This window comes from Macaca nemestrina, chromosome 2 (assembly GCF_043159975.1).
Source record: "Macaca nemestrina isolate mMacNem1 chromosome 2, mMacNem.hap1, whole genome shotgun sequence".
NCBI classification, from domain to species: domain Eukaryota; kingdom Metazoa; phylum Chordata; class Mammalia; order Primates; family Cercopithecidae; genus Macaca; species Macaca nemestrina.
This window is the reverse complement of record NC_092126.1, coordinates 197,926,828-197,949,429: the sequence shown is the minus strand read 5'-3', so window position 1 is coordinate 197,949,429 and position 22,602 is coordinate 197,926,828. Positions and strand designations below refer to the sequence as shown.

The 22,602-nt window shown below is 35.3% G+C and overlaps 1 protein-coding gene across 2 annotated transcripts in view; it reads right to left on the bottom strand.

Annotated features, from left to right (window-relative positions):
* The window catches only part of LOC105485529 (1,4-alpha-glucan branching enzyme 1), a 264,234-nt gene that overhangs the window by 127,403 nt on the left and 114,229 nt on the right, over positions 1 to 22,602 (bottom strand). The gene's annotated exons all lie outside the window — the stretch shown is intronic.

Genomic DNA, 22,602 nt, shown 5'->3' with positions numbered 1-22,602 from the left:
TTTATTTATTTTTGGCTTTATTTCATTAGCCAGAATTCCCAGCACTGTGTTAAATAAGAATGGTGATAGTGCACATCTTTGTCTTGTTCCCAAAGTTAGAAAGAATTTAGACTTTAGCCACTAAGTATATTGTTACATTTCAGTTTTTAATAGATCTTCTTTATTAAGACTTGATAGTTCCTTGCTGTTCCTATTACCCTGAATCATTTTATTTCAAATGGGTGTTTAATTTGGCAAAATACTTTCTTTTTTTTTTTTTTTTTTTTTTTTGAGACGGAGTCTGGCTCTGTGGCCCAGGCTGGGGTGAGAGGCGCCATCTTGGCTCACTGCAAGCTCCGCCCCCCGGGTTCCCGCCATCCTCCTGCCTCAGCCTCCCGAGGAGCTGGGACCACAGGCGCCGCCACCACGCCCGGCTCATTTTTTGTATTTTTAGTAGAGACGGGGTTTCACCGTGTTAGCCAGGATGGTCTCGATCTCCTGACCTCGGGATCCACCCGCCTCGGCCTCCCAAAGTGCTGGGATTACAGGCGCAAGCCACCGAGCCCAGCCTAATTTGGCAAAATACTTTCTCTGCATCAACTATTATGATAATTTTTTTCTTCTTTAACTTATTACTATGTTGGGATTTTAAATACAAAACAAGCTTAACATTTCTAGAATAAACCTTACTTGTTTATAGTATATAATTTTTATATATTGCTGAATTGTATTTGAAATATCTTAAGAATTTTGCCTCTAATTCATGAGGAATATTGACCTGTAGTTATCTTCTTATTACTTCCTTTATCTAGTTCTAATATTAGGGCAATACTGGCTTCATGAATTGGGTAGTGTTCCTTCTTTTTCTCTTTTCTGGAAGAAACTGTATTAAATTAGTGTGAATTCTTCTTCAAATGTTTCAGAAAATTGTCCATTGAAAATACTTGTACATGTAGGTTTTCCTATGCTACATGCTTTTAAATTACAAATTAAATTTTATTAATAGTTACAAGGTAATTATAATATTTCAGATTCGGTGAGTTGTGGTAGTGTTTTTTAAGAAATAGATCCATTTCATCTAAATTACCAAATGTACGTATGTAGAGTTATTCCTAGTATTCTTTTACTATTATTTTGATGTCTGCACAGTGACATAAGTTAACAATTAAAGAGAAGGAAACTTTATTGTATTTAGCCATATTTTTACTCTTTTCATTTTTCCTTTTCTATTTCATGGAATTTCAATTAACCATTCTAGGATAAGTGTGCTGGAAATAATTTATTTTAGTTTTCGTTCGTCTTAGAATGTCTTAATTTGCCCATCATTCTAGAATATCTTTACTGTTTTCTAATTAATAAACTTGTAAGAAATATCTTAATGCACAAAGTATTTTTAACTTATAGTAGGCCTACAGCCTTAGAATAAATTACCTTATATTTAATAATTCAATGATCACGCTCTAGGACTTATTAACATAAGTACTCTCAAACTGTTTTCCAAAAAGCTTGCAGATAATTAGAAACCATGAAAAAAAACTAAAGATGTGATCCCTAGTTGACCTCAGAAAACTCAACTCCACACTCCATGATTCTACATGATTCCATTGAAGAGGATCATTTATCATGTTAATTTTTAGGCAGGACAAAGAGGAATCAACTTTGAATGGCAGTGAGAAGTTTCTTTCGCCTTTGACATTCTAAATCAGGACCTGTTTCCTCACATTCCAGTTCACCTTGGCATTTTTGCTTCACTTTTCTCTCACAGATCAGAAATTTCATTGAGGATGCATATCCTATCCTGAATCTCCCTTTGTATTAAGAGGTTAGAAATGAATTTAGACCACCTCTCATATTACACATGTAGAGTAAGTCCTTGAAAAAGGAGAATTACTTAGTTACTTGCATACTTACTTGAAAAATTAAGAGTAGAGCTAAAGGTATTGATGTTCCTTTACCGATATTTGCTCTTCATAAATCTACTCATCAGTCATTTTCTCAGCCTGAAAAACTGCTACACACCCAGAAAAGACACTGTACCTAATATACTTTTGGAAATCTTTGAACTTATATATATGAGATTCTTTTTTTAAAAATGACTCTAAATTATATCAAAATAATGCAAACATGTAGAAAATTACTATATAATTTTGTCATCTATTGCAAGGAACATGTAATTTTCATTCATTTATTTTTTAAAAGGAATCTCTGGTAAAATCATCACTAATATTGATATATTTAGCATTTGTCTCTGCCCTATAAAAAGAAGAATAACAACAATATTTTGCAGACCCTCAGCATCATGGCTAAACTGTGCATGTAGTATCCGTTCTATAAAAAAAATTGTCCTTCATATTATCCAAGTCTTTATGAACTTGATCCAAGTTTATCTTGCAAATATATCTACACATACATATATGTTAAGATAATCTACGATTTTCTCACTTAGATGGAACGAAATGGTTTTATGGTCTTCTGCTATATCTGTCCATGTTGAAATTAGAATAAAAAGAAACATATTTCACATATATTAAGGGCACAACTATAGGTTATCATGCTAATTTTTTTAAACTGACAATTAGATTATTTATTTCATTTGAGTGTATATGTCTACATTTGCATTTTAATATAAATTGTTTATTGATTCCATTAATCAAGAGAAAATAAAATGGGAGGTTGGAAATTATTTAACACAACACATCATTTCATGGGGGCTCATTAAAATAGAGGCTCAAATTATGACTATGTGGGATGGAAGAAAATTATAAAGCAAATAATTATGTATATAATTGTTTTAAAATTATCCTCTAGGTTGGAGACATTCACATTCAAAAATTCTTTAGGGACTTAATTAAAATAGAAAGAATTATCACTTTTCAAAAATATGACCAAGAGATTTAATTTTGGCTTTTCACATTTATTTTGACATTTTAAAATGCATTTTAATGTGAGGAAACAAAACACCATTTTACATTTGAAATGAAGTTTTTCTTTTTACTTTTTTGTAGATCTCTTAGAGTAAAACTTTTCATAATAAGTTAAAAAGTGTAGCATTAAAATGTCATCACCATTAAAAAATATATAAATTTATAAGCTAAAATATCTCCATGCTTTAAAAAAATTTACTTTGCAAATTAGTTAATATATTAAAAAATAAATCATAATTTTTATTTAAAAATATTGCTTTCATAAATTGCTCAGGAAAGTAAATTAAATCAATGATATAAAACATAGCAATTTAAAAGGCTGTCATATATGATAGCATGAGACGACTGAATTATTTTTGACATGGAAATAATTTTTTTTGTTTTTTGAGACAGAGTCTCACACTGTTGTCCAGGCTGGAGTGCAGTGGTGTGATCTCTGCTCACTGCACCCTCCACCTTCTGGGTTCAAGCGATTCTCCTGCCTCAACCTCCTGAGTAGTTGGGATTACAGGCACCTGCCACCATGCCGGGCCATTTTTTAAAATATTTTTAATAGAGACAGGGTTTCACTCTGTTGGCCAGACTGGTCTTGAACTCCTGACCTCGTGACCCACCCACCTCGGCCTCCCAAGACATGGAAATAATTTTTAATAACAAAAGCCAAAATTAATGGCAGACCATCTTGTTTAAATATATGAAATTTAAAGAGCACTTGTATAAATACTTTTATTTTAGAAATAATTCGAATAGTTAACAAGCATTTATTTGAGAGCAAGCATATGCTATGGAAATAAAGCCAAAAGGCAAGTCACTGAAATGACATGTGGTCCAGCAAAAAGACTAAAATGGGGAGGATTTTTTTGGGAATTGTACTTTATACAGTATTAGATTTAAGTAGATTATACTTAAACAGTATTTAAATAAAAAGGGGAAGTCCTGACTGAGTTGTAATGAGGTGGCAGGGATGAATGTCAACCAGGCAGGAATGAGGATGAGGACAGGAGATCTTCCATGAAAGTTTCTTGTAAGATAAGAAAGATATCTGGTCTTAAAATATAAGATAGTCCATAAAGCAAAGTAGAGGAGGGAGTGCATTCCAAATGAAAGGAAATGTCATGTGTAAAGTCACAGAGACTCAGTATATGAGAGGACAGCAACACCTAGGAACTCTGCAGGAAGACGCCATCAGCAAGAAGGACCTCACAGAGGTGGGCCCCTGATCTTGGAGTTCTCAGTCTCTATCAGTGTAAGAAATAAATTCCTTTTCTTTATAAATTACCCAGTTTCAGTTATTCTATTATAAGCAACAGAAAAGACAGCACTGAATGTTTTACATTTGTGAGTCACATGTCCAATTTGCATTTAAGAAAGCTTACTCTGGTAACACTTTGGAGAATACATTTGGTGATGGATTGAGTGTATTCGAATCAATTGTCTCTCAAGGTTGCCTTATAATTATACCTCCTGCTGTGGCTTATTATTTAATACTATAATTTAATAGATTCGACCTAGAAAATCGTGGAACTTTTTATTGTCGTTACCATTTCGAAAAAGTTAAGTATATGAAAATGTAAGGAAATGGCAAAACACCACTGTCATTCAAACATTTTTGAGGGGATCTTAAGAGACTGCCCTCCTCTCGCTTTCAAAGAGCCCTGGGTGTGACTTAAGGGAAGTCACAGCATGCTTTGGTCTCCTTATAAGGCTGCTCCATAAGCCAAAATATTCAGCATCTCATCCAACAATTCCTCAGCCCCCAAGAGAAAATTACTCCTAACCACATCTTTTGCACTTACTATCCTTCTTCGGCTGTCCTGTACATGCTTATCCAAATTAGAATTCTCATGGTCTACTACCCTAATCATTCCTTTAGATCACTCTCCTAGTCCTAGCATAATTCCACCCTTAGTTAAATTTGATCCCTAAGGAATCCTATCACATTGCCTTAGTGAACTACTCTCCCACTCTTGCAGTGGACAATACCATACTTCCTCTCACCTGGAATTTCCAATACCTCTCCCTCCTTCACTAAAACTGGATGACCTTGCCTTTTATTTAAATGAGAAAATGGAAGCAATTAAAAAACATCAACACCCAATCATATCTACCTCTTTCCCTTCATAAAACCAATGTATTTCACCTACTTTTTTATTATATCAGATAAATTACCCCTGCATTTTTCTAGGAACCCTCTCTATCAGCTCAATCCCATCAGCTGAACTATCACCTACCTTAAAAGAAACTTTTTGACTTTTGACCTCCATTCCAGTTAACAAACCCACTTTTCTACTGCTTTTTAAAGAATATCCTCTCTCTATACATAAAACTTTTCCACACGTTCTGCCTTCACTTTCTTACTTTCCATTTTCTTCTTAACCCATCTGAATCAGAATTTCAGCCCAACCATTCCAACAAAACCATTTTGAGTCCAAATAAATGACCATCATGCTAAATCAATGGTCAATTCTCAATCCTCATCTAAATTAAACTCTGCAAATGCAGTTGGCATTTTGAGCACTAACTCCTTCCAAAACATGCTCATTTAAATAGGTCCTCCCATTTCACCTGCATATCCTTCTTTATCTTCTTAGCTCCCAGCTTCTGATTTTCTTCCTGGCCTCTTTATATTAGAGTAACTTGGGGCTCAGCAGCTCAACCACACCTTTCTTCACACACACTCTTCAGATGATCTGATACAAGCTCATTGCTTTGAGTGCCTTTTAAAAACAGATGATTTCTGACTCAAATTGCCAGTCCGAACTGCTCCACTAAATTCCAAGCTTATATTATCATTATTATTATTATTATTATTATTATTTTATTTATTTATTTATGTATTTGTTTTGAGACGGAGTCTCGCTCTGTCACCCAGGCTGGAGTGAGTGGCGCGATCTCAGCTCACTGCAAGCTCCTCCTCCCGGGTTCACGCCATTCTCCTGCCTCAGCCTCCCGAGTAGCTAGGACCACAGGCGCCCGCCACCACGCCCAGCTAATTTTTTGTATTTTTAGTAGAGACGGGGTTTCACCGTGTTAGTCAGGATAGTCTTGATCTCCTGACCTCGTGATCCGCCCGTCTCTGCCTCCCAAAGTGCTGGGATTACAGGCGTGAGCCACCGCGCCCGGCTAATTCCAGGCTTATATTTTTAAGTGCCTACTCAATATCTCCACTTATATAGCAAACATGCATCTCACACTTGTGATATCCAAAACTAACCTCTTGATTTTCCCCCAAATCCTTCTCCTCCCAGTTCCCCATGGATCTGTGAATGGCTACAGTGTGCCTTATGCCAGAAGTTCCATTTTCAGAGGCCTATTTACCTCTTGGTCAAAACCTTAAGAGTTAATTCCCCTCATATACAACCAATCACTCAGCAAGTTTTGTTTTGTTTTGTTTTTGTTTGTTTTTGTTTTTATCAGTTATACTTTAAACATGCACTCCATGTTTAATTTAATTAATTATTAAAGCCCCTGATGTTACTGCACTGATCTAAGACAGCTTCTCACTGGACTTTCGCAACACAAACATCTTAAATCTGCCCACCAGTTGTACATCTGCCCAACATCGCTCTTCCTTCTAGAATAAAAAAAAAAAAAAAAGATCTTTTTCAGTAATGTCATACCATTTCCCTGATCCAAATCTTTAAAAAGCTGTTAAAACAGCTCCCGATCAAACACAGAATAAACTGAATAAAACAGAAGAAAATCGTATCTCCTTACAAGGGCCTACAAGGTTTTATATGATCTGACAACTGCCAAATTCTCTGGAGTCTCCTGAAATTTTCCCTCACTTACCAATCTATATCTCCCTGGCCTTCCTTTCAACACACCCACCCCCATTCCCCCTGCAGGGACTTCACAATTGCTTTTCTGCTCACTGTTGGCTTATTCTCAGAATATGATATTGTACGTCACTTCATTCAGGTCTCTGCTTAAATATCACCTTTTCAGAGTGCTTATCTTGACCACACACCAATAGAAGCCACTTTACAACACAACACTGAATCTTTCTGGCGGGTTGCCTTTTTCTTCATAGTACTTGCTGCTACCTAGAAATGCACTTTGCATTGTCAGTCTTCCTCACCAAAGTATAGGGCTCTGAGGCTTGGTGTCTCATCTGTTTTCTTCACTGCTTCATTCCCAGGGTTCAGGAAGGTTGGGTATCCAGTAGGTCCTCAAACTTTTGTTAAATTAGCTAATTTAGCATCTGTCGTATGCCAGACATTATTATTATTATTATTTGAGACAGGGTTTCACTCTGTCACCAAGGCTGGAGTATAGTGGCACGAACATGGCTCACTGACACCTCCTGGCCTCACTGCAGCCTCCAGGTTGCCTGGGCTCAGGCGATCTTCCTGCCTCAGCCTCCTGAGTAGCTGGGACTTCAGGTAAGAGCCATCATACCTGGCTATTTTATTTTCATTTTCTTTTATAAAGATGGGGTCTCACTAAGTTGCCCAGGCTGCTCTTGAACTCCTGACCTCAAGCAATCTTCCTGTGTTGACCTCCCGAAGTACGAAAATTATAAGCATGAGCCACAGTGCCTGACCCAGACTTATTTTTAATATAGGATCTGTATTGGTCCCTTTTCATACTGCTATAAAGAACTACCCGAGGCTGGGTAATTTATAAAGGAAGAAGGTTTAATTGACTCACAGTTACACATGGCTGGGGAGGCCTCAGGAAACTTACAATCATGGCAGAAGGTGAAGAGGAAGCAACGCACCTTCTTCACAAGGCGGCAGGAAAGAGAAGTGCCGAGCGAAGAAGGACAAGCCCCTTATAAAACCATCAGATCTTGGGAGAACTCACTCACTGTCATGAGCAAACATGGGGGAAACTGCCCCCAAGAGCCAATTACCTCCACCTGGTCTCTCCTTTGACATGTGGAGATTATGGGGATTGTGGAGATTACAATTCAAGATGAGATTTGGGTGAAGACACAAAGCCTAAGCATACCAGGATTCTCACAAGCATATTACTTAGGCATCAACATTTGTTTATAAAGCCTCCTGCTCCTAACATGTAATAGTCATATATGTAATACAGAAACAGAGTATTTCATACCTATTTTTAAACTAAACCTCCCACTTGCACAGTCTAGAAATGTATATTCTTGCCTGATTGTCTATAAATGTTAGGTGTGTTGAGATTATGAATTGCAGTTATCAGCAAAAAACCAAAATATTAAATAATATATGATCAACGGGTGTAAACTTTTGGACTTTAGATGTGATACACACACATGCATACACACACACACAACATGTAAATAAATGGTAAGAAAATAACCTAGTGGATATTTACATGAGCTAGTTCATATCTGTAAGGTAACATAACTTAAAAACACACACAATACAAGAAGCAGATCTCCACTTTCTACGGGATGTTAATGCATCCTCCAGAAAGAGTGGAAAAGAACCAAGTCTCCTTCTGGTTTGTTCCCAGTGTGTCTGAATTAGCTACATTTATGCTCAAATAGCCTAAAATATTCACATTTCTTAAGGAAACTTTCTAGCAGCAGCCACTTTTTTCTACCTGCTAAAATAATCAGTGCAGCAGGGAAAAGAGCCAACCACAGGGAAGACAAAGAGTAGGGCCCTAAAATAAAACCACGGCTACACTTTTCCTGACATAGATTCACATCCCTCCCTGCCTCGGAATCCTGCCTGCCCTTGTTATTAGGGAGGGGGAGGGGGAGGGGGATGAGGGGGAGACAGAAAGGGAGAGGGAGAAGGAGAGGGAGAGGGAGGGAGGCAGCGGAGGGAAGAAAAACAAAGAAACCAAGAATAGAATGCTTCACTCCTGCCTTGATAGGAGATATTTTCGGGTCTTTATCAGTTAAGAGAATACTATCTAAGACTCTAGACACTACTGATAGCTTATTCTCAGGATATTTGAGTCTGACATTCCTACTTTTGAATTGGCTAAGCTCTTTTAATATTTTACACTTCAATCACTGGAGGCACCTGGAGTCGGCAAATTAAGACTTTTAGAAAGAACATAGAGACAACTATTCCCTTACGTCTTTCCTAAAATTGATAAGTACCAATAAAAAATAAAATCCTCGACTTTTTTTTCTTTTTTTTTTTTTTTTGTTTTAGACTGTGTCTCACTCTGTTGCCCAGGCTGGAGTGCAGTGGCATGATCACAGATCACTGCAGCCTCAGACTCCTGGGCTCAAGCAATCCTCCCATCTCAGCCTCCCAAGTATCAAAGACTACAGGCATGCACCACTATGCCCAGGTAATTTCATTTTAACTTTGTTGTAGAGACAGGGTTTCGCTATGTTACCTAGGGTGGTCTTAAACTCCAGTGCTTAAGCGATTCTGCGACCTCAGCCTCCCAAAGTGCTGAGATTACAGGAGAGTCACCACGCCTGACCCCTGACTTTCATTTTTGGTTTTTGGCTATCTTCTTTCAAATATCACAAAGCTTAGTCACCAAATGTGCAGCTGATATCTATTGGAGTATGGGGAGAAAGGGAAAGGGAATGAGAAAGAATGAGAAGGAGAGGAAGAAAGGCAGCCAGAGAAGCTTCTGATGGGCTGATGAGGAAAGGCTGAAATTGTGTTTTATTTTAAAAAGTGCAATTACTGAAGCAGGTTGCACTATTATCTTCTGCTAGAGGAAATAACCATAAAGAGACTTCATTTCCTTAACTTGTATGTTGTAAATAAATAGTACTACATGTTGATGTTAGTTTAGGGGTGGTAAGATTTCAATCAAGTAAACAACAAAACAATGCCAGCACTGCTCAGTAAGGAGCAGCTCATAGCTCAGAAACAGCAGAGCCTGAATGCCAGAGCGCATCTATTCTAATTTCATCCCCTCACTAGTTCATGCTATCATCACTATATCTGTATTGGTTAAGGTAGTCGTAAAAAATGTCATTTTCTTTCAAGGACATAAGGTTCAAACAGGATATTCTTTACAAAACAAAAGTAAAATGACCATTAACAATGTTTATAGCACAGAATTTACATATGTACGCTTATGCAATGGAATAGCTCCTAAAGGTAAAAATCAAAAGAAAAATAGGTAAATTGTAAGTATTTCAGAATATAAAATGCAAATACAATCACAGCTTTTAACTACAGATTATAAATAAGTGAAGGATAAAAAGAGGAAGCCTTGAGCAAGCATTCCCGACAAACTGATTTTAGACTGGTGAAGATAAGGGAAGGGGCTTTTACACTGAGGACCAGAAAACAAACAGGAGATGGATACCAGGGAAACACTCCAGGCCCCCAAAAAAACCATGTACAACAGCCTCAGTGCAGGAAAAGCACTAGAGTGGCTAGAGCTTAGTAAGCAAGAGAAAAAGGATGTCAAGATGAAACTAGAGCCAGATCCTTGAAAACCCCTTAAGCCATGTTCAGACTCATTTAAAGTGCTTCAAGGTCAAATACATTTGAAAAATGAAGTATTATTGTATAGCACTTACTTGGAGATTCAAAATGCATATGAGCTAATTAGATCCCAAGAATTTTGAGAAATCCTAAAGAAATGTGCTGAATTGGACTTAATGTGGGGTGTTCCAACTGTATTTGAGCACTGAACACCTTCATCTACCACACTTCCTGATTTCCTGTGAACCTTCCTCCTTGGTGGATTATTTCCCGTTTTCCCAAACAAGTTAAATGGCACAAAGAGCTATAATAAACCAGGATGCCACTGTTATTTCGTGAATGAACTGAAACACCATTTTCTACATCTGCGTATAAAAGGACCTAAACTATTCAAAAAGTATTACTTCAAAAAATAATGGGCTTCATTTCTACTCATCTGGATAAACTTTTGACATTCTATTCTCTTGCAGGTTCTGAGGTACTTGCTTAAGGAAGGGGATTGTAAGATCTATATTCTAATTTGGAAGAACTAGCATAAATGTATTCATTTATTTATTCATTCTACAAATCTGTGTTTAAATGTGTCTCGCACCATTCCAGTCCTGAGGAATCAAGTGGGAAACAAGAGAAACATGGTCTTTGCCCTGCTGAAACTTGTATTATTGGCTTAGTATAAAGGAGAAAAGCAATCTAAACATGATGATAACGCAATCTAATAACTGGTATAATAAAACACATACTCACATGGAAGAGAACAAAGAGTGGAGGTGAATAATAACAGAATTTTTAACACAGGTGGGGAGTAAGAAAGAGAACCTGGATTTGAAAAATCACGTGGAAGTGAAATAAAGAGGGGAGGAACTGTAACAGCTAAATGAATGTGTGTTGTTTATATGATACATCAATTCGAGCTCAACGGAGAAGTCTAATTTTCGAATAAACCATGGCAGTTAAAAGAAACAATACTAATTTTTATAATATGCCAAGAACTGTTATAAGAAAATTATATATTATATATATATTTGCTGCTGTTGTTGTCATTTCCACTTTGTCACCCAGGCTGGAATGCAGTGGGCAGTGGTGCAATCATACCTCACTGTAACTTCAAACTCTTGGCCTCCAGTGATCCTCCCACCTAAGCCTCCAAAGGGGGCAACAGGCTAGGATTATAGGAGTGAGCCACATTGCTTGGCCATAGATTTTTAATATTTTAAATCTTATAATAGCTCCATGAGGTAGGCATCCTTTAAATTAGTATTTTAAAGAAGAATCTCAGACAGAGAGAGTTTACGTGACTTGCCCACTCCAAATCAGAGATAGGGAGGGGCCATTTGTTCCAGAGGCTTTCCTGACAATTCCACTCCCCTTTCAGACTCAGGCGGCCCTCCTATATGTGTCTTCAACTATCAATACGTCACTCTGGGTTGCATTAGCACACATATTGTGTTTCATCCTCTTTAGACTTTTCATTTCCTGAAAAAGGGGCCATGTCTTTCTCTTCTTCAAGGTGACCAGGTGCAGCATAGTCTCTACAACAAAAAGGTACTGAATTCTTGAAAGAATGAATATCGTGGCCATGAAGGAGAACTCAGGAAAAGCATACAGAGAAGAACATGAAGAAGACCCTAGATGGAATCTTGTGGACTCTAACAGTGAGGGCAAGAGCTCTGGGAAATCTGAAAACTGATTTATTCATGTGATCACTGTGGAAGAATGGCAAATGATAGAAATCAAAAATTCTGATCAGAGTTAGGCAAAATGCCAAAGAGCCAGTAATGAGTTTCTTCATTACTGCTAACATTGTTTTCTCTATGTAAATGATCATGTCATATTTACAAAATTTAATTAATGAAACTTCTTGGAAAATTCATGACAAAACTCAATTGAACAGTCTATTTCACCACATATTTATATATTCTACCCATCATTTAAGCAAATAGCCTACCCTTTAAAATATAAAGGAGAAAGAACAATTGCATATATATGTATATATGAACAACAGACTATCTTACTAAATTATTTATCTCATCTTAATCCCAGGATAACTAAATTTTATACAACTAAATCATTCATCCTAATTCACTTCTGCCTGAGTCATATTTGAGAGGTAAAAACAAGCCAGAATAATTACTTACATGTGTTTACTGGCTGACAAATTGGTGATTTTACTGATAGTTGTATAAAACAATTCTTGGCAATTGATTAATAATTAGTCACTATTTTGTTTAAGTTACATGTCTAATTTCTTGAGAAAGAGACATTTAGTACTTTTCATAAAACATATACTTTTTTAATTTATTGCTACTAAAAGGGTTTATTGAAAAATAAAATGTTATTATAACCACCTAACTCAATAAATGGATGTAGATTTACCCAGTGTAATGATTACAAAGCCGTAACAGCAAGAGCCTTGCTATACCTGTGTATACCTGTGTATAGACTACTTGCTATACCTGTGTCATTCAATGCAATTCACATGGGGCTACTGAGCCCTGGAAACCTGGCTAGGGAGGCTGGAAAACTGGATGTTTAATTGTATTTTATATTGATGTAGATTCAAAAACTGACACTCATTTCCATTACTGCAAAACTTAAGTATGTTTGAAATAACTCAGGTAGGTGAATCAACTTTTTGCTGTAAAATTATGAATATTAAATACATATCAAGTATTTCTGATGAAAACTTAACATCCAAATTCAGATGTGCTCTAAGTGCAAAATATACACCAAATTTCAAAAACTTAATACCTCTAAAATATGTAAAATATCTTGTTTCTCAACTGATTTTTACATTTGTTTACTACTGATTACGTGTTGAAATAATACTTTAAACACATAATCAATAAACTAGTCAATATTATAGAAAATAGCTTACGCATTACATGAAAAAAATTTCACCTAACTCCATTATTGAAAAAGACAAAAAATTTTGATTTAGAGTAAATGCTCTGAGAATAAAATCCTGTGGAAGACAGTGTGGTAATTCCTCAAGGATCTGTAACTAGAAATATCATTTGACTCAGCAATCCCATTACTAAGTATACACCCAAAGGATTATATATTTTGCTTTGTCCTGGCATCTTAAAAGAAATTTCGAACATGAAGTTTTTTTTAATGACTCAGACTCATTATCATCAATTATTACACTATACTGCAGTCTAGCGATGCCCAGAGGGACAATTACACTATGCGGAGCTGTTTGCCGCTGCACCTAAGTGGCCTTAGAATGCTGTGCATTCGGTTTTGGTTTCTGACCTTGATGCATTTTCTCTTTCTTCCATTGTTTTTAGCAGTGACTTCTCAATACTGTTAGATGTTGATCACAATTGGTCAGTTCCACAATTGTTCTTAATTTGGTCCTTCTACCAAAACACAGCTTGACATCCTTTTAAAAATAGTGTGATACAACAATGACCAAATATCCATAAACATTATGGTACACGTTTTGGCTCCTGAAAAAAATACTATTACTTGTTTTCATGCTTGTAGTTATGTTTCAGAGAATGAGGCTGGCTAGGAAGTCTGACCACAGATAATCATGACAAGGATATTGCGATGATAGTGACAATGACGATTACCACAACTAATTGAGACACTGGGGGAAGTGTGTAACGACCTCTTCACAATTATATGAGGTAGATAAACTACAATCTTATTAATATTTTACAGAGGGGGAAATTAAACTTAAACTTAGAAAGATTAATCTGGCTGTGGTTACATGCTAGTAAGTGGTGAACTGATACTTGAGCCCAGGCCTATACCGATTCTCTATACTGCTTGCAAGGTCAGTATCTATATTTATATTTTAAAAACAAATTAATGGCAACTTAGATGCAAAGCATTAAAAGAAACAAGGTTACCAAATTTTAACTATGTAGATTTATTTAATAAATTTGTATTTTGCTTTACTGAGCCTGATATTAAATGACGCTTACTTTGTTTATTCCTCTACTACTTAAAATCAAGGAGATATTATACAATTTTGCTAAGTGATATCATACTAATAGTTGAGGTTTATAAAATTATCACTGCTAATACAAACTAAATTGAGTATTAATACTGTATTTAAGCTATGAAGTTATAGTTGTCCTTATTAGATTTGACTCACTGCTTAATTTATTTGGTAGTTTGGTAGAATCTGATTCATTGTGTGTCTCCTAAGGCACGTTTTGGAACCCAGACATAGCCTTAGTGACTGGTTTTTATCCATCCTGCATGTATGTTGCTTTGGTATGCACAGTGAATGAACACTTTAAACTAATTGTATGACATTTTAACATGTGGAGGTTTCATATAAAATGTGGGTTCCTGACTTAAATAACTAAAAGATGTGGCTCCATGGGTCCACATTCTCAACATGAAAGCAACTGACAATTGTATTCAAAATGGTTTGTGAATGGCAGCCACCTCAGAGGAGATCCGTTTGCCAGGTTGCCAATAAGAACCATCTGGCCTGCTTCTCTCGGTTACCTCCCTCGTTTGCGAGTCCTGCTTTTATCCTTTAGTAAAACTCTGAAAGTATAACTCCAAACTTTCCATGATATTCTATATTCTAGCTTGTTGCACATTTTCAATTGTGTGATTTTATGCAGTCTGAACCACTGCCCTATGGCACATAAATAATAGCATTATGAGTTCTTTATACATGAAACTGAAACTCAAATGTGAGCAGCTTGTTTCAAGAGCAGAGAGGTAAATATCCAATTCTAAAACCACTCACTTTATATTGTGTATTAAATCATCAATTAATCTTAATTCTATATAGTATACATGATTATTGCTATTATTCGTGTTGTAATTAGTATTTTGGGGGAAAACATCTTGTGTGGCTTTCTTCACCGTATTCAGTACTAAAGAACAGGAATCTATCATATCACTTTGCAGTGTCGCCTCCATGGCAAGCATGATGGTGAAAAGTTTATGAGAGACTGAGAGACAGAGAAAAAGACAGAGAAAGAGAGATCAAGAGACAGGGAAAAAAGATAGGTATTTTACTTTAAATAAAATATATTCCATGAGACACAATAAATTATTAACTTTCCTTTCACATTTAATATGGAAACAACAAATATATCACTAAAATTAAAAAATAACTATTCCAAATGTCACATGGTGGGAAAGACAATGGAGAAAAGTTAGTGAAGGAACATGTGACAGGGAAGCACAGGAGGGACTGGATGAATTATTTTATATCAAGTGGTCTGAGAAGCATGTAAAGCACCTAATGCTTCAAAACTGCATGAATGAACGTAAGACAGTAACCATCATGAATATCATAATCTCACAAAGACAAGGGAACCCACCTGGACAGCTCATCGGCCTCCTTCACTACTCTTAACACAGTGTTAAGAACACAGCTCCAGTCTCAGAAAAGTTGGCTACCACGCTGTTTTGTTTCCTAAAGCACTATGAGAAAATGTAACTGTAACTGCCCCCAAGTTTTCCTGATGCGTTGAATAGACAGAATTTGAAAGGGTATACGGTAAAAGTCTTATCTTGGGGAGACAGTTAAACCCAGAAGTAGACAGAGAACCAAATCCTCTGGCTATCGGCTTCTCTTGCATATGTTGAAAGAAACAGAAGGAAGACCAAAGATCCAGGTTACAACTTAGTAGTGATGATTCAACATTATACAGTGTGGATGGGAAATGGAAAAGTTAGATAAAAATCTGCCTGATCACTAATCTAAGTTAATGGGAATAAGGCCCTCAAAGACGAATAATTTTATATTACTTATATATATATATATGGAAGCTTTCAAAATTATAAGAAATACCTACATTTTCTGAAAGTAAGTGGCTCAATGTAACATGAGTTATTTATTTATCTGCAGCATAACACTAAGGAAATCATTCAGCTAGAAAACCATGAAATACCTCTTCATAACTTCAAAACTCCTAGTCCATTCTGTAGAAAACAGACATGCTTAAACAAGCTGTTTTGTTACACACAGACAAAAACAGAAAAATTGATTTTTTCCCACTTTTAACCTGCTTATTTTAAAAGGTCATAAACAAAACCATTATTATTATAGATACCACATAATTCCCAGACTTAAATGGTAATCACTTGAATAGGAACCTTAAGACCATTTTCACAAGTACGCACCAACCATTGTTTCAAGTGAAAGAGAAGAAAACAGATGTTTTAGGGCAATGAGCAGCATTTAAACTTAAGGTAAACTACCCAGTAGAACTGTCCTACTTCAGCATGAGTCTGAATTTGAGAAGGTGAATGTTATAGGTGAGTCAGACATAAATACTCAAGATACTTTCAAAATATCCCTGTGCACCTAAATTTTAGGCTTGTGGGGCATAAATGAGGTAGATAATACCAGGAACCAAGTTTATACAAAGACGGTAAATCCTTACTCCTGTGCTACACTCTGCATCAATAGAAACTTTTCTGCTAGACTGAGTAATCTCATAAACCCTGTAAGAGAAGTTATATTTCTACTATTCAAACTCAAATCCAGACAGATTAGATTGATACAGCAACTTTCTTAATCTCTTTTACAGAAGAGAATTAGTCTGTCTGAATTTTGAAGCTACCTACTTTATTTGAAAGACTGGTAAATTTAACTGTTCTCATTAATCAAGCTGAAATAAAATTCTGGTTTTAACAAGGAATAAATGCTGAAAGGGAAAGAAAAAATACTAAGAAAAAAAGAAGACTTTTAATGGGACACCCAATACTCTCAAAAGTTATTAACAATCATACTGTGAGATTATAATATTCTCAATGAAGAACAGGTTATAAGTTACTGCTTATTTTTTACTGTCTGACTCCCTTGGAATAGTTAGCTGTTTGCTAAACTATGTCCAAAATGTCTTTTAATCATCCATCATTTGTTTTCTGGCTTTTTTTTTTTTTTGGAAAAGGAGTTTTGCTGTTGTTGCCTAGGCTGGAGTGCAATGGTGCAATCTCGGCTCACTGCAACCTCTGCCTCCCAGGTTCAAGCAATTCTCCTGCCTCAGGAGATGGGATTACAGGCATGCACCACCACACCTGGCTAATTTTGTAGAGACAGGGTTTCTCCATATTGGTCAGGCTGGTTTCAAACTCCCAACCTCAGGTGACCGCCCTCCTTGGCCTCCCAAAATGCCGGGATTACAGGTGGGCCACCATGTCCAGCCATCATTTGTTTTTGTAAAGCATATAAGGCAGGTGTTTATATGCCTAAAAAGATGCTATATTACTTCAATTATAAAAAAAAAAAATTCAGTGCTTTGAAATCTATCCAGTGAAATTAAAAACAAATACATTAGCTCTCCCTTATTTTTAGTAGATACAGTCCAAGACTGCTAGTGGATGCCTGAAACCATGGATAATACCAAACACTATATATACCGTGTCTTTACACATACATACCTATGATAAAGTTTTATGTATAAATTAGGCACAATAAGAGATTAACAATAACTAATAAAATAGAACAATTATAACAATATACTGTAATAAAATGTATGTGAATATCTTTCTCTCAAAATATTGTACTGTACTCACCCTTATTCTTGTGATGCTATGAAGATGATACAATACCTACATGATAAAATGAAGTGAGGTGAATGACCTCACTGTGACATAGCATTAGGCTACTATTGAAAACTAATCAAAAATTTATGAACTGATTATTTCTGGAATTTTCCATTTAATATTTTCAGGCTAACGTACTATGAGTAACTGAAATCACAGAAATCAAAACCACTGATAAAAGGTGGAGCCTACTGTACTCTGAAAGGAGTGATTTTTTTTTTAAGTCTATCTTTCCAAAATTTCTGACAAACAAATTCTCCAAGCATATATACTGACTAATGCATCATAGTATATATGTATCTCTACCTTTACCAAATAATGCCAAATTGTTTTCAAACGTGGTTGTACACATTTATCCTTTGTATGCTATTTTTTCTGTATTTTGTTTGTTTTTGTCATTGGGTGAACTGTTCTTTTTGTAATTCAATGACAAAATCAAAAAATAATGTATGGCTTAAAAATCTTCTTAAAAATATTTTAGAGTTTTCCATTCATGTCATGGTTGCTTAGTTTTTAAATAATCTTGCTAATCATGATGGTGTCATATACTCATTTGCTAGTATACTGATGCATAATAATCCTCAAATTAGTATTTGTCATTGAGAACTGATTTGGTCATGATGTAATATCACATATAATTATGCTAAAATTGTGTTTAGAATACTGGCATCTATGATCATGAGGGTTTACCTCAGGAATGCATGACTGGGTTACCATTCTACCTCAATTCTAATTAACCATAGAAAAGCCATATGGTAAGATATCATAGAATAATTACCTCAGATACAAAAATCCACTCTGAGCAGGGAGAACCCGTTGAATTTCCTTCCACATTGTAATTTGTAGAAAACGCCTACCATAGTTAAGAAGCCCTAAATATTACATATAGTGTCTATACTAAGGGTACTTTATTCCACATACTTATGACCCTAAAGAGGCCAACTGGACTCATTTTTGTTTCCGAAAACAACTCTAGTTGCTCAAGAAAAGAGAATATATTTCAGCCTAATGGTTACCATATTATGAACTCAAGCTGATGAAATGTAACTATATTAATTTTGTGTCCAAACATAAGTTTAAGGAGGAAAAACATGAGCATTAGATCTACTTTGCTATCTCCTTTAGAAGTCAGTATTTTATCCTTGAAAGAAATATTTAACAAACAAAAGATATTCATTTGAAGATCTAGTAATGGTTATGGCATAATAGTTATTTAAACCTAACAAATTTTCATTGTCTTAAATGTGCATTGATATAGTGCCAGAGGAATATGCAAACAGAATTTAAAACTGGGGCCACTACACTATATTCATTATTACTAATTCTAGAAACTCTTGAAACTTATGGGTGACATACTTGTCAGAACGTTCTCTCTACCAAATAAAGGACAACCCAATCTCTGTTATGAACTGTCATTACTAATTTAGCAGAGCTAGAAGGCAGCTCAGCCGAGTAGACAGAAAATTAAAACATGGGCAGCTCCTGATTGGAAACGTATTCATAGCAGGTAATGAAACAGCACAGTCAGGATCTCTGGTACTACTCAGAGTAAGAGATTTAATTCTGATAACTTTGATGATGGCACTTGAATCCCAGATTCTAAAAGGTGACAGGTTGTGACATATAGATAGGATAAAATGAGCATCAGTAGCATATCTCTACAGAAGCAATTCTATAACATCAATTTTTTCAAACAGTAAATATAATAATTTCAAAAATTATGACAGAAGTTTTCAAAGAAGAGGCTTAGGTCTTAAGCAAGCCATGTGCCATATTTATGTCTATTTGTCAGTGGGCTATAAAATTAATCAGCCTAACAAATGTAAGGGGTGCAAATATTCATACTTAAAATATGAAATATAAATTGTAGTTTCTGATTTCATCTGAATAAGGAACAAACTCAAAATTACAGGCAGAGTAGCTATTTTATGAAGAGGGTGAAAGTGAAGGATTGGGTTATATATTTATATGCATGTAAGGAATATTCATTAAATGCATTCACATATAGCTAAATACAAGTATGCTGTTCACATTTTTTAAATATAGTTTTTTATTTTGAATTTTGTGTGCCTTTTTAAATTTTCTAATTATCTACAATGGCATTATTTTATAATGAAAGGTGTATTTTTTTTTAAATTGCCTATTTCAGACATAACTCTCTGATATTTCTCATAAGAGAAATATGGTTGAGTAAATAATATTTCCACATGAACAGGTATTTCAATACATCTCTTTTGAATTTGTAAAGCAGCATATTTGTTGTGTGTGGCTAAAATTACTTAACGCCCCTTCAAAGGGAGGGGTGTTAAGGAATTTTAAGGCTGTGTGCAAAAATGCTCATATCTAACAAGTTTTATTCGATAAACTAACAAGTTTTCAAGTTTTCTTGAAACCGTGATTGACCAGTAGCTTTCAGCAGAAATGGCACTGTGCCACGTTCTAAACCCAGACCATATAAAATGGCAGCTTGCACATCCTGTCTTTCGGGACTGTCACTCTCGTGAGAAAGCCCACGTTGTCTGTGGAGTGGGCTAGGCGGAGGGGAGCTGGGGTCCTCAACCTCACAACCAAGGCTGAGCTCCTAGCTGACAGCACCAACTGTAGGCCATGTGAGTGACCATCCTGAAAGCAGATGCTCTGTCCCCTACATGAGCCACCCCAGCTGACACAAGGTGAAGAAGAGAAGAGCAGTCCACACTGAGGTATACCCAAATTGTGAGTTTGGGAACAAAACAGATATTGCTGTGAAGTCACTAAATATTTGGCTTGTTTATTAAGCAGCAATAAATAACCAAAAGAGCAAAGTAGGACTTTGATCATGAATGCTAAGACATGTTTGTTTAAATGAATTTATATACACCGGCTTTGGGGGATTTTATCCATATTGTTTAATAATGTCATAACTAATTGTGATGGTTTATACTGATTGTCAACTTGTTCGTTTTGAAGGATGCAATGTATTGTTTCTGGATATGTCTGTGAGGGTGTTGCCAAAGGAGATTAACATTTGAGTCGGTGGACTGGGAAAAGCAGAAACCCACCCTCGATCTGGATGGGCACCGTCTAATCAGCTGCCAGCACAGCCAGAATAAAAGCAGGCAGAGGAATGTGGAAAAACTAGACTAGCTTAGTCTTCCAGCCTCCATCTTTCTCCTGTACTGGATGCTTCCTATCCTCAAATATCAAATTCCAAGTTCCTCAGCTTTTGGACTCTTCGGCCTTTCACCACAGACTAAAGGCTGCACTATTGGACTAGCTTCCTGGCTCTTCAGCTTGCAAATGGCCTACTGTGGGACTTCACCTTGTGACTGTATGAGTCAGTTCCCATCATAAACTCCACTTGATATATATATATATATATATAGCTTCATAAATATATATATATATCCTATTAGTTCTCTCCCGCTAGAGAACCCTAATACATTAATAGTATAAACTTATATAGAAAATACTAATTCTATAAAATGGGAAAAGTTCAATATTGGTCAAATAGAATGGTATGTAGGATAATATAAATGCATTTTAAAAAAACTATATTTACAGAGGACTAAGCCTATATGACAGCAGGAAAAAAAAAACAAATAAAATGGTCACAATAAAAATTAAGTTAAAACCATATGATGCTTTATTTACCAAAAGCATGCACATGAGAAAGATTAATAGCTAATTCAATAAAAAAGAAGCCAAGTATTAAATAACAATGTTGAGTTTGTCTCAATTTCTGTAATAGAAATGTTTTGGAAAACAATGATGTATGATCCCTTTTGTTTAGAAAATTGGCTAAGTTTAAATGCACTTTGGTACAGCCAGGTACACTAGGATAAACACGTTCATAAAATAAAAATGTTGTATAACATAAAAATCCATCCACTTAATGTATTTCTTTTTAAGGTATAGTTCTACAGAATAATTGTTTTAAAACATAAAAATCTAACTATTTAATAAATATATTTCTTTCATAAGGCACGCTTCTACAAAAGAGTCAACCCTCATTCATCCAAATATAAACCAGAGAGTTCAATTAATTGAATTTCTACTTCTATAAGATTTACTCAATGATGTAATTAGTAGAGTTATGTAATTGCAGTTTTTTGCCAATAAAAGTAAGGACAAAAACCACAATTACTTTTGCACCAACCTAATATATCACAGAATTAATGCAGATTTAGTCTTTTTTATTTGCTATAAATCTGTGGCATAAAAATTAATGTTCAAAAGGTGACATGAATACAAAATACCTTATGAGCAAAATTATATTAGCCCCCAAACTCTGCCTCCTTCTATAATAAAAAGCCTGAGAATAAGAATGATTAATCAGTTTGTACCACAGTGAGGCTAGGCCAGGAACCCTGCTACCATCTTGTTTCTTTTCTCACCTATTACACTGCCTTATCTGGCATGAGTGTTTCCTGAATGGCTATGAAATATAAAATAATGTATGATATCCAGAAACAATGTATGAATTTCCTTTATATACAAGTCATCTAATTTAGGTTGAAAAATGAGACTTCTTCATTTTATAAAATTATTTGCTGAGACATTTTTCTATATAGCCTATTTTCCAGGTATATTTATGTTTATGTATGACGCAACACTGGAAAGAAAATTCATTTATTTTTTTCAAAAATACATATACATATATATAATTATATATAATATGTATATAATACATATACATATTTCATATATGTATTATAAAATATGTATATGCATTATAGAAATATGTATTATACATTACTTCATACTTTGCTATTTTTAATATGCTTGACATTTTCATTTTTTCACTTACAATAAATAATAAACACGTTCATGGT